A 13,558-nucleotide genomic window follows, 5' to 3' on the forward strand; every position below is an offset into this window, starting at 1 on the left:
ACAGGAAGGAAAGACGACGGAAGCTAAAAAAAGTGTGTGTGTGTGTGTGTGTGTGTGTGTGTGTGTGTGTGTGTGAGAGAGAGAGAGAGAGAGAGAGAGGGAGAGGTAGTGACATACCACCTCTATGATTCAATGCCTCCCTGTTATATCCTGAATCCCCCCTCCCTTCCCTCCCTCCTTTTTTTTCCCCTCCCATCTACCTCCTCCTTGTCCTTCCTCCCCCTCCCCCCTCTCTCTCTCGTTTATCCAGCTCAGGACCTGCCTCTCTCCTTCCCTCCCCTCCCTTCCTTCCCTCCATTCCCCCTCCCCTTCCCTCCCTCCACACAACACACTAAGAGTCACAAGGTTCAGACGGGCTTTTGTACTTTTTCGTTGGTACCGGTGATTTTCGTGGCGTATGCTGTTTTTGTTTTTGTTCCTGGGAGAGGGAGACAGAGAATGAGAGATTAGAGATATAGGGAGGGGACAGACAGACAGACGCTTAAGAAAAAGAAAAAACTCCATTCCAGACGGGTAAAAAACGGACAAAAGAAATTCAAAATAAACATAAGTTCGTTTTTAGATACCTGGACACACTGCATTTAAATCTATGAGGGTTTAAAGCAAAGGGAGATACAGGTTGATATGAGACAGTTCCAGAGTTGACCGGCTGTATGCAGAGGAAATTATTTGTGTATGTATTCTGAAAACATCGTAAAACTACAAAACTACTACTCCATAAACAAAGATTTGAGCACCCCCCCCTTCTCTCGGACACACTTCCGTCTATTGTCGCATAAATGGTTCAAAGGCACACACACACACACACACACACACACAAATTTTCACCTACTGACATACTGTATACACGAACATATTCCAACACACGTAACTCTTCACGCAGTCAGTCTCTCTCTCTCTCTCTCTCTCTCTCTCTCTCTCTCTTCTTCTTCTTCTTCTTCACGCACAAAAATACGTTGATACAAGAGGATTTAAATGTTCAAACACCTGCTTCTATGGCATTTCAAATATTCAAAATCTAAGCGCCACCACGATGACGTAACCTGGTCAATAATTACTGGGACTCAACGGTGATGGAGAGTAGTTATGTGCCCGTAACTTAGGTGATTACCATATTAGAGAGAGAGAGAGAGAGAGAGAGAGAGAGAGAAGGAATGGGAAAGGTAGACTGACTGACTGATAGACGAAAGGAAGAGATATGTCAGATAGATAACGACACAGAGAGAGAGAAAAAAAAAAATTACCTCAACCTGGCTCAGATTTTCGCCCTTTTGCAGCTTATTTTACGTAGGTCAATGATTTGCAACATAGTCTAGTGACAATCTACTTTTTTCAACTGATAACGTATTTCAAAGGCAACAGTGCTAATCTACCGTCGTTCAAATCGGTACAATACTTTCACTTCGCCCAGATTCTCGTCTTATTACAGTTTACACATAGCCCAGTGGCAAAAAAAAGAAAAAAAGAAAAAAAATACTACAGCTGTAAGTATTTTTCACATCATCATCATCATCAGATCAAAGATTAGTGGGTATAAAATGGTGATGAAGGTTCAAGGTATATCCATAAATGAAGACACATCATCATCATCACATCAGTCTAAGTGATGAAGTTAGGTTTATTAAGAAACAGGAGGTAACATCATCACCATCATCATCATCATCAATTGCACTCCATCCACACACAGAGCCAATATCATCATCACCATCATCATCATCATCATTTTAAGTGCATATCAGTATTGGCTAAAATATGAAGTTTATGGTTTTATCCATAAACAGGGCCAATATCATCATCATCATCATCAACACAACCCTAATGCTCACTAAAAAACGAGGCACTGGCATACTTGTGAATTATACTTTGCTGTGAAACTGTAATGGTGGATGTTAGAGTACGGTATGCAAAACAAACAAAATATTCAGTATGGCCTAATCTTGAAATCAAAGGCACACAGGTTTCAGGAGAGGATTTTGGAATAACTGTGAGGTGTTGCCCATATCACGTTGCAGAGTACTGAGGCTTTGGTCTCCCCTCTCTCTCAGCTAACTACGTAACATTTGTCAGTCGAGGAGAGTTTGTATGATGGTTGTATGGGAGATGCAAACATGAGCGCCAGTAAAAGATGCACGTCTGTGTAGTAAAGACCTGTATACTAATCCTCCGCCCATGGTTTTTCCCCTTCCTTCTTTGCCAAGGTTAAGGTTAAGGGATGCCTGTGCCGGGACCAAAGTACAGTACAGTAGGTGGCTTTTGCAGTTACGTTAAGTCTTGCTGGGTTTCATATGCATACCGGTAATATCCACATTCACCTAAGCTGAAAAATTAGGGGAAACATTTCTATGGCATGGGGAAACATTTCTATGGCATTTGTATACCGGTAATAGCTTATCCACAATCACCCAAGCTTAAAAATTAGGGAACCTTTGCTATGGCACATCACTTCCAAAACTGATATATCTCAATGTTATAATTCTTGAGTAAGTAATCCGCCGCAACATCACAACACCAAAAGATGTTTTTACGTGAGAGCAGAAAATCATACTCATTCGGTACAACGCCTACAATATTCTCCTCAAAGTATTCCCAGAACAGAATCTTCGACCTAAAACTGGGCTTAATAAAATGTCTAGAGACGTCATTAGCCCACTGATGGTAGTACAGGACCATTCGAGAGGCAAAACAGTAGCCCACAAACACATCAATCGTATAGTGCTCGAAGGACGTCAGGATCATGAAGACACCGAAGATATTAAGGGACCACGACATTTTATGGATCCACCTGACATGACGCGGGCAGTACTCGGTGATGAAGTAGTTTAATATCGTTAGGGCGCAGGTGTGGCCGCTAAACATATAATCCCCTGCTGTGTGGACGTCGTAGGGCCCTATCGTCATGCCCCAGCCCCACCAAACTCTCCATGCCAGAGATAGCTTGTCTGTTAATCCCTGAGGCGCGGCTCTGTGCTTCAAAATATGTGAGCTGGGAGCCGGGAAGAGCGTAAGAGACATGGTTATCGCCCTGAGAAGAAGCATTATGGTGGTTACGGTGAAAAATCTCCTGGCAATTATCCATCTGTGTACGTGCATAAGCCACACGCTAAGCCACATGCCTGCTAACGTCACTATGCACGCCTCAGCAAGCTTAAAAGTACCCTTGATGCGAACGACAAGCCCATGGTAAGCATCGGGTAGAGGAGGGTACTGCGGCACCCGGTCATTGGTGTATATTATCATCCCGGTGGCAAGAAATGATGCACAAGAAACGCAAAGGAAAGACAATACTGTTTTACCTCTTTCAGGCTGGAGAGGTATAATTTTGGTTCTCATTTTGCTCTGCGGTAATTAATATAAATAAATCACTCACTTCTACTCTACGGTACTCGTTAAATCACTTATCAAATCACTGCAACAAATATCCTAACACAAACGATTCAGCAAACGAAAGATTTTACCTCGCTGCTGAGTACGTGTGCTTCCTCTTCGGTGTCTCTCGGAATAGTGAAGTTTTAGAGCCACGGACTGTGATTATAATACATCTCTGTAAGACTGATAATAACTCTTTACAAGTGAAAATAACCACATCGCCCCTCCTGTCTTATATCGAACCTTCACAACACTAAACTGATATAATACTTCTAAACCCTTACAAAATTTACCCTTGGTCTGCTAGTACTCGTTAAATATTAATAAAACTAGCCATTTACCCTTGTTTTACCTTGAAGTATTTAAAATCTCTTCTTTACTCCTTGTACTCGGGATGTAAACAAAAATAGTCTCGTTTTCCCTATCTCAGTTAAAGAAAATGGTCCAATTTATCCACATGATTTTGAATTTATGACAAGGGTTATTATCACACATTCAGCGCATACAATAATCGCAATTAGAAACTCAATTTTATCCCAGTTTAAATTATGAAGGAATTTTTACTCGTGAAGCCGTGTTCTCGCTGACAGGAGATTATCAGCACCTTTTCCTCAATTATTTCTTTCGCATATTACATCGCAGTATTCTCTACACGTAAGGTGATGAAGTTTGGGCAACATAAATCGCTGAGGAACAAGCAATACGTAATAATTAAGCCAATCAGAATGCCGTTTCATTTTGGGATAACCAGGCTCTGGATCTGAGAATGTCTTTTACAATTTATTCATGCTACTGATTTACTAGACGATCTCTCTCTCTCTCTTACGGGAAAAAATGGGCTAGTGAAAGCTAAATCACACCCTCCCAGTCAGAAATCTATCCCAAGCTGCATAAAATCACCAGGTAATAAAAAAGACACGAAAATAGTCCCCGGGCACAATCGAAAAATTATCGTTTTCTTTAAATACTCTGTTCACTTTAAGTTGGCGAAAAAGTGCCATCTCTCCAGCTTGAATGCTCAATTGTAATAACCGTTTAACACTAGAATACGGTGATAGTCACGAAGAAGTGCTACGGAAAGGAAGTAGAGCCTCAGTACCATCTTTCTGCTACTGAGCTACGGGAAATAAGCTGCAAAAGGACGAAAATCTCTGCCAAGTTAAAATGACTGACCTATAGAGGGAAGAAAAAATCGTGAAATAATACGGATTAATATTACCGTACGCATTGCATATTATTATCGTACGCATTTATATTATCGTACGCATTTATTCCTGCGTATTTTGAACCGAAATCGAGAACGGTTTTAAGATGCAAAGCAAATTAATATTACAGTTGGTCTATTACAGCAAACATACTCTCTCTCTCTCTCTCTCTCCATCCTTCACCCTCATCCTCATGCTCACTCATGTTCAACTTTACTCTTATTTCCTCTCTCTCTCTCTCTCTCTCTCTCTCTCTCTCTCTCTCTCTCTCTCTCTCCATAAATCACATCTGTGGTGCAATTTGAAGCAGATGGAAAATACCCACCTCTAACTCGTGTGTGTGTGTGTGTGTGTGTGTGTGTGTGTGTGTGTGTGTGTGTGTGTGTGTGTGTGTGTGTGTCACAGAGAGAGAGAGAGAGAGAGAGAGAGAGAGAGAGAGAGTGGGTAAGTAGGTAAGAAGAGGATTTAGGTAAGCAGAAAGATAGGTAGGTAGGTAGGCAGACAAATAAGAAGGTAGGTAGGCAGGTAGGTAGACAGAAGTAGGTAGGTAGGTAGGAGGGCAGGTAGGTAGACAGAGAAGTAGGTAGGTAGGTAGGCAGGTAGGTAGGCTGACAGGCAAGTACGTACGCAGGTAGAGAGGTAGGTAGGTAGGCAGAGAAGTAGGTAGGTAGGTAGGCAAGGATAAATTAAGTAGGTAGGTAGGTAAGCAAGCATAAAGGTAAGTATATACACAGATATCTAGGTGGCAGGGAGAGAGCGTAAGTAGGTGTGTAAGTAGGTAAGTGGCTAGATTGGTAGGGAGTGAGCGAGATGAGATAATGTTGGTAGTTGTGGTGGCTGCGATGTTGGTAGCTGTGGTGGTGGTGGTGGTTGGAATGGTGGTAGTGGTGGTAGTTGTAGGGTAGTGGTGATTGTGGTAGATGGAATAGTGGTGGTGATTGTGGTAGATGGAATAGTGGTGGTGATTGTGGTAGCTGTGGTGGTAGTGGTTACATAACAATATAAACAATGGTATGACCCTCCCTTTTCCCTCCCTCCCCCCATACCTCCCCTTCCCCTCCCCTCTTCCTCCCCTCCCCTCCCCTCTTCCTCCCTTTCCCTCCCCCTCCCTATTCACCTATTTCACCTTCCCTTCCCTCCTCCCTCCCTCTCTCCCTGCATCCTAACTCCCTTCCGTTCCCATTACCTCTCTCTCCCCCTCTCTCTCTCTCCGTAATTAGATAGGAAGGCTTTCTAACTCCCTTTCCCCCCTCCCTCTCTCTCTCCACAGCGCCCCAACTTTGACCCCGCCTCGTGACCTTGACCTCTGACATTATCTACTGTGTATCTATTTTATCTACCCTATGTATCTACTTACGACAATATCCTGACGGCGGGGGGAAGGGCACGCGCCAATTTTGAAGGACTTAGACGAATTCCACAGCCTCGGGAACGTATTGTAGTGCCTGGAGCGATGGTGGTAGTTGTGGTTGGCGGTGTGGTTGCGGTGGTGGTGGTTGTTGGTGGTGGTTGTGGTGCGGTGGTTGGTGGTGGTGGTGGTGGTGGTGGTGGTGGTGGCGGCAGTGTTGTTGTCGTTGTTCTTCTTCTTCGGTCCCTCCTCACTAGTGCTTCTGGGCATCCTAGGAATGGTGGTAGTTGCGATGGTGGTAGTGGCGATGGTGGTAGTCGGGATGGTGGTAGTCGGGATGTTGGTAGTGGCGATGGTGGTAGTTCAGATGCTGGTCCTTCAAATGCTGGAAGTCGTCGCTGTGATAGTAGTTAGGATCTTGATAGTTCTCCCGATGGTGGTAGTTGTGGTAGCTGCGATGGTGGTGGTAGTTGTGGTAGTTGCCGATTTTCATTATAGATTAGTCTTTACATCTTCGTCCTTTGCATCACTTATTCTTTCATTTATCGTTCAAAAATTTTCTTTAACTCTCTTTCTCTCTCACTTTCTCTCCTTTCTCTACCTCCTGTTATCTTCACTATCTCTCCCGGCTCTCTTTCTCTCTCTCTTTTCCTTCATTATCTCCTGTCTATCTCCTCCCTCTTTCCTGTTCTCTCTCTTCTGTCTCTCACTTGTTCTTCTTTCCCTTTCTTTCTCCTTTTTTCTCTTTCTCCTCTCTCTCTCCCTCCTCTCCTTTCTTTATCGCAATTTACTCATTTTTCTAAAGTAATAAAAATGAAAACTAATTACCATCATCAAAATCACGTAACAAATAAACACACACACACACACACACACACACACACACACACACACATACACACACCGCGCAAAACACAACACGCGCCCTCATTTCTCGGGTGCAAAAAATTGATATAAAATAATAATAATAATGATGATGATGATGATGATGATGATAATAATAATAATAATAATAATAATAATAATAATAATTCGGATAGTTAACCCTCTGGCGGCCATAGAGATCTTGACTACCCTCTGCTCGATCCCTGGCAGCCGATTTCCCTCAGGTAAAGGAGTGACCTGGGCTAGGCTAGGGGGGGTTGACGGGAGTAAGGTGAGATTTTGATGATTGTGGTAGTTGTGGTAGGAATGGTGGTGACGGTGGTGGTGGTAATGGTGGTAGTAATGGTGGTAGAACTAGTAGTGGTGATAGTGAAGATGGTAGTAATGGTGGTAGTACTAGTAGTGGTGATAGTGAAGATGGTAGTAATGGTGGTAGTACTAGTAGTGGTGATAGTGAAGATGGTAGTAATGGTGGTAGTACTAGTAGTGGTGATAGTGAAGATGGTAGTAATGATGGTAGTACTAGTAGTGGTGATAGTGAAGATGGTAGTAATGGTGGTAGTACTAGTAGTGGTGATAGTGAAGATGGTAGTACTAGTAGTGGTGATAGTGAAGATGGTAGTAATGATGTTTGTAGTGGTAACAGTGGTAGTAGTGGCAGCAACCGATATACTGGTAGTAAGAGTAATGGTGGTAGCAATGTTGGTTGTGGTGGCAATGTTGGTAGTACAGGACATGACAACAGTGTTAAGTGACAGTGAGGTCAGCAAATCTCTCTCTCTCTCTCTCTCGTTTAACTTTCCTCTCTCTCTCAGAGCCATTATTTTCACCTTTCTCTCTCTCTCTCTCTCTTTTCTCCCTCTGCCCTTCTCCCCCTCCCTCTCTCTCTCCTCATTTATTTTCTTTCTCCCTCCGCCCCTTCCTCTCTCTCTCCTCATTCATTTTCTTTCTCCCTCTCCCCTTCCTCCTTCTCTCTCTCTCTCTCTTTCTCTCTGTTTACCTATCTAAATGTCTGCCGGAGAAAAAGAAAAAAGCAAGAAACAATGTGTGTGTGTGTGTGTGTGTGTGTGTGTGTGTGTGTGTGTGTGTGTGTGTGTGTGTGTGAGAGAGAGAGAGAGAGAGAGAGAGAGAGAGAGAGAGAGAGACGAGGTGTGCTTCTTGTCAAGTGTTTGGCAGTTGTGATGGTGACGTCATTCTACACCACCACCACAACTACCACAACAACCACCATTCACTACCACCATTCACTACCACAACTACCACCATTCACTACAACTACCACAACAACCACCATTCACCACCACAACTACCACCATTCACTACCACCACCACCATAACTACCACCACAATTACCACCATTCAGTATCACCACCACCATAACTACCACAACTACCACCATTCAGAATACAGCCACCACCACCACCACTACTACCACAACCACGACCATTCAAAATACCACAACAACCATCACTGCCACAAAAACAACAACAACAACTACTACTCCTACTACCACCACGATCTTTCTCTCTCTCTCTCTCTCTCTTAATTCCTTGTCTCCACGCCTCACTAAATAATTCTCTCTCTCTCTCTCTCTCTCTCTCTCTCTCTCTCTCTCTCAGCTACCACCATTGTACTACCAAAATCACCCTCATTACCGCCACCACAATCACCACCATCACTACCATAATCACCACAATTACCACTACCACAATCACAAACATTTTCTCACACAAAAAAACACCGAGACTGATAGACAAAAGAGATAAGCTGATAGATAGACAGATAGATAGATAGATAGATAGAGACAGATAGATAGATAGATAGATAGAGAGAGAGAGAGAGAGAGAGAGAGAGAGAGAGAGAGAAATTAATAGATTCTCATTAAGAGGTAATGGAGGAAACGGGATTTAATGGTTCTCTCTCTCTCTCTCGCATTTGATCTTTTCTCTCCTTGTCTATCTTTATTTATCTATCTAAATCTATCTACCTGCCTACCTACCTACCTACCTACGCATCTGTCTACTTACCTAGGCCACCTACAACCTACCTACCTATCTACCTCCTTCATTCCTTCCTATCTCCTGTCTGTCTGTTTGTCTCTCTCCCTCTCATTTTCTTCCCCTCTCCCTCAATCCCTCCTGTTCTCTCCCTCTCCATCCCTTCCATCCTTCCTCCCTTCCTGCCTGCCTTCCTTCCTCCCTCCCTCCCTTCCTTCCTTTTTCTTCCCTCCCTTCCTTCCTCCCTTCCTGCCTGCCTTCCTTCCTCCCTCCCTCCCTCCCTTCCTTCCTTCCTCCCTTCCTGCCTGTCTTCCTTCCTCCCTCCCTCCCTTCCTTCCTTCCTGCCTGCCTTCCTTCCTTCCTCCCTTCCTGCCTGCCTTCCTTCCTCCCTCCCTCCTTTTTCTTCCCTCCCTTCGTGACCTTGCATATAAGGCCTTCACATACCTTACATCTCTCTCTCTCTCTCTCTCTCTCTCTCTCTCTCTCTCACACACACACACAGACAAACCACCTGTAACCCCTTCACTACGAGGCGTCTCTCCTAATATGAATAAAATCGTCTGGTAGTAGTAGTAGTAGTAGTAGTAATAGTAGTAGTGGTGGTGGTGGTGGTGATAGTAGTAATAGTAGTAGTAGCAGCAGCAGTAGTTGCAGTAGTAGTAGTAGTAGCGGTAGTAGTAGTAGTAGTAGTAGTAGTAGTAGTAGTGGTGGTGGTGATAGTAGTAATAGTAGTAGCAGCAGCAGTAGTAGTAGTAGTAGTAGTAGTAGCAGTAGTAGTGGTAGTAGTAGCAGTAGTAGTAGTAGTAGTAGTAGCAGTAGTAGTAGTCTAACCTGGCACAGATCCCTAACCCCTCTCAGATCCGCTGATGGCCAGGTGTAGTCTGGCTGGAGGGCCGAATCTGACTGGTAACCAAGGAGACTCATCCCTGTCCCATAACCAGGGATTATATATGGAATTTTAGAGTGTGATAGTGACCCAGTTCCCTCGGGTGAAAGCAAAAAAATAAATAAATAAATAATGAAGTCACAATACAAGGGCAGGTTAGGTTTCTCACTGCAATGACGTCACTAAATTCGATGACGTCACCAAATTCCATGACGTCACTATAGTCCATGACGTCACAGTACCTTCAGACGGTTTTTGGGGGTGACGAGGAAGGGGTGTAGGGGTGAAAGTGTGAGGTACGGTATTGGTGGTGGTGTGAGTGGTGTTAATTCAAGGTTGGCTGGTGTTGAACATTCAGTGTGAGCCTATAAGGAGCATAACACCACTGCAGCTACTACTAATGCTACTACTACCACTACTACTACTACTATCAATGCTACTGCTGCTACTATTGCTACTGTTACTACTACTACTACTATGACCATCAGTATTACCGTACTATCTATCACTAAAACGATCAACACTACTACTACTACTACTACTATTACAACTGCTGCTGCTACTACTACTACTACTGCTACTACTACTACCACAGGAATACATCTGCTAAATTGAGGTCAGGGTCACAATGAAAATCAGTTGAGAGAGAGAGAGAGAGAGAGAGAGAGAGAGAGAGAGAGAGAGAAACACATCAGTACTCCCATCCTTCGTCCCTACCCAAAACTGCATTCCCCATAGAAGGCAAACTATGATATCTAAACTATGAGACACGTACAGAAAACCGCTTGATATTCCCTCGCCTCGTATGACTCGCTCCAGCTGATCAAAACTGGTGTTAGCTGGTGTTAAAAGAAAGGTATTAACGGTGGTATTACAAATGGTATTAGAGGTGGTTATTAGGGGTGGTGGTGAAAGTGGTAATAAAGGTGGTGTTAAGGATGGTATTAAAAGTGGTACGACGGATGGTATTAAAGGTGGTATTTAGGGTGGTATTAAAGATGGTTACGAGCGAGTAATTTTCACACATATGAGCGGCCCGACCCGACCCGACCGTAACGCATTGGAGAAGCTTATGTCTCAGCAACCACAGGGCCGATACCTGCGTGGTGCACCATATGACAGTCCAGTTCTTTGAGGTTTGTTTTTGACAGGTTTCATCAGACCCAGGTGGTGCACGTGGCACGTGACACGCGCCAGGTGCAGCATGTCGAAAATCTTCAAAAGTGGGGCACACGCCAGACAGTTTGTGGTACAGGCATGACACGTGGTGGGTAGGCAGCCATCAGTATACTCCAGGCAGCCTCGGGGCGTTAGGACACATGTCAATGCTTTCAGATTTACATGGCCTCTCTCGTAGGTGTGTGTGTGTGTGTGTGTGTGTGTGTGTGTGTGTGTGTGTGTGTGTGTGTGTGTGTGTGTGTGTGTGTGTGTGTGTGTGTGTGTAAGGTAGTCTGGCTGGAGGTCACCCACTACCACTGTTGGGGATAATTAGGTGCCTGACGTACCGCAGAACCACACCACTGACTTATTAAAAAATGGATGGATGGATGAATGAATGAATGAATGTATGCATGTAAGTATGAACAAATAAATAATCAAACAAACGAACGAATGAATGACTTTACATCTTACAAAAAAAAAATGTACAAAAAAAAACAACAACCAGCAAAAGAAACCATCCCTTCCAATCCATCTCGAAAAAACAAACCAACACAACCCCCTTCCTTCCAAGACGCCTTCACACAAATCCTTAAAATGGCTGGAGATCGTAAGCAGTGGGAGAAAAACATCTTGAGGAGACGCTGTGAGGAGACTAAGTGTATATATAAGACGTGAGGATAATAATCACTCTTAAATTGGGGACCTGGAGCTCTCATGTGACTGTTTAGGAAAGGGAGGTGATGAGAGGACCTTTCATTCACTTCCCCTCCTCTCCCTCCTTGCTGTCATATGTCTCTCCATTCCATTCCCTCCATCTCATCCTACGCTTCACCCTCCATCTCTCTCATATACCCTCTCCTAGTCAGTCTCTCTTTTTACATACATACATATATACATACACACATATATATCAATACATACATACACACATAAATACATCCATATATAATTACATACATACATAACAAAAGAGGTGAAGGCATAAAAAAAAGAATTACACCACCCACACCTGCCTACACCACCCACGCCTGCCTACACCACCCACACCTGCCTACACCACCCACACCTGCCTACACCACCCACACCTGCCTACACCACCCACGCCTGCCTACACCACCCACACCTGCCTACACCACCCACACCTGCCTACACCACCCACGCCTGCCCACACCACCCACACCTGCCTACACCACCCACGCCTGCCTACACCACCCACACCTGCCTACACCACCCACGCCTGCCCACACCACCCACACCTGCCTACACCACCCACACCTGCCTACACCACCCACACCTGCCTACACCACCCACACCTGCCCACACCACCCACACCTGCCTACACCACCCACGCCTGCCTACACCACCCACACCTGCCTACACCACCCACACCTGCCTACACCACCCACACCTGCCTACACCGCCCACGCCTGCCTACACCACCCACGCCTGCCTACACCACCCACACCTGCCCACACCACCCACACCTGCCCACACCACCCACACCTGCCTACACCACCCACACCTGCCTACACCACCCACACCTGCCCACACCACCCATACCAGAAGCGGTTGTTCCATCCCCAGGTTCAACTAAAATGTCAACACTGTGGACTGCAGGCTGAAGTTACCATCCTCGGTGGTGATGTGGCTAAGGGACTATCCAAGCTCCACACCTGCCTGGCTATTTCAGTGCCACCACGTGAAGGCTTCCCGTCCAACACCACCAAAATAAATAAATAAATCAATAAATATCTTAAACTGTTACTCCCAGACCCAGGATCGAACCCACACCTGCAGGACAGCCAGACCAATTCATAAGACCACAGCCAGACCCATCGCCCAGACCAACGCCTTAAAAACGGTCTCAGAAGAACACAGGGTCCAGTTCTTGCTGCGATGAAGAACACTGAAGTAGAACAGAAAATGAGGTGAATGCTGTGTGTGTGTGTGTGTGTGTGTGTGTGTGTGTGTGTGTGTGAGAGAGAGAGAGAGAGAGAGAGAGAGAGAGAGAGAGAGAGAGAGAGAGAGAGATTCAGGACGCATACGGGTTGACCGTGGGGACAAGTGTGGTTAGAGAGAGAGAGAGAGAGAGAGAGAGAGAGAGAGAGAGAGAGAGTACTAGTAGGTGTAGTACTAAAAGTGGTAGATGATGATTTTAAAGTTTCTCTCTCTCTCTCTCTCTCTCTCTCTCGTGTTTTACTCCTTCCAGCTCCTTCGTTTTTTATTTTTCCTTTGTCAACAACAAATTTTTAAAACACACACACACACACACACACACACACACACACACACACACACACACACACACACACCTTAAAAGATTGCTGGTTGGAATCGTAGATGAGTTAAACAAGTGTGTGTGTGTGTGTGAGTGTGTGTGTGTGTGTGTGTGTGTGTGTGTGTGTGTGTCTGTGTACTTCGCCCCCTCTCTCTCTCTCTCTCTCTCTCTCTCTTCTCTCTCTCCTGTACCTTCCTTTCTTCCTCTTCCCTCTCCTCTTTTCTTTTTCTCTCCCTCTCTTCCTCACCCACTTCCTCCTCTTCTTCCTCCTTCTCTCCGTCTTCTTCCTCCCTCTCCCCTTCTTTCCCCCCCCCTCTCTCATCTCTCCCTCCTTTCCTTCTTCCTCCCCTTCCCCTCCCCCTCCTTTCCTTTTTCTTCCCCTCCTCCCCCTCCTCCTCCCCCCTCCCACCATGACCTTCCCGCCTCCTCCTC

The 13,558-nt window shown here is 45.1% G+C and overlaps 1 pseudogene; it reads right to left on the reverse strand.

Annotated features, from left to right (window-relative positions):
- Nucleotides 1-2,439: 2,439 nt before the first annotated feature.
- LOC145407226 (sphingomyelin synthase-related protein 1 pseudogene) lies at nt 2,440-3,237 on the reverse strand (annotated as a pseudogene).
- Nucleotides 3,238-13,558: the final 10,321 nt, after the last annotated feature.

This window comes from Coenobita brevimanus, chromosome 72, assembly GCF_032717465.1.
Source record: "Coenobita brevimanus isolate Jiangsu-jjx chromosome 72, ASM3271746v2, whole genome shotgun sequence".
NCBI classification, from domain to species: domain Eukaryota; kingdom Metazoa; phylum Arthropoda; class Malacostraca; order Decapoda; family Coenobitidae; genus Coenobita; species Coenobita brevimanus.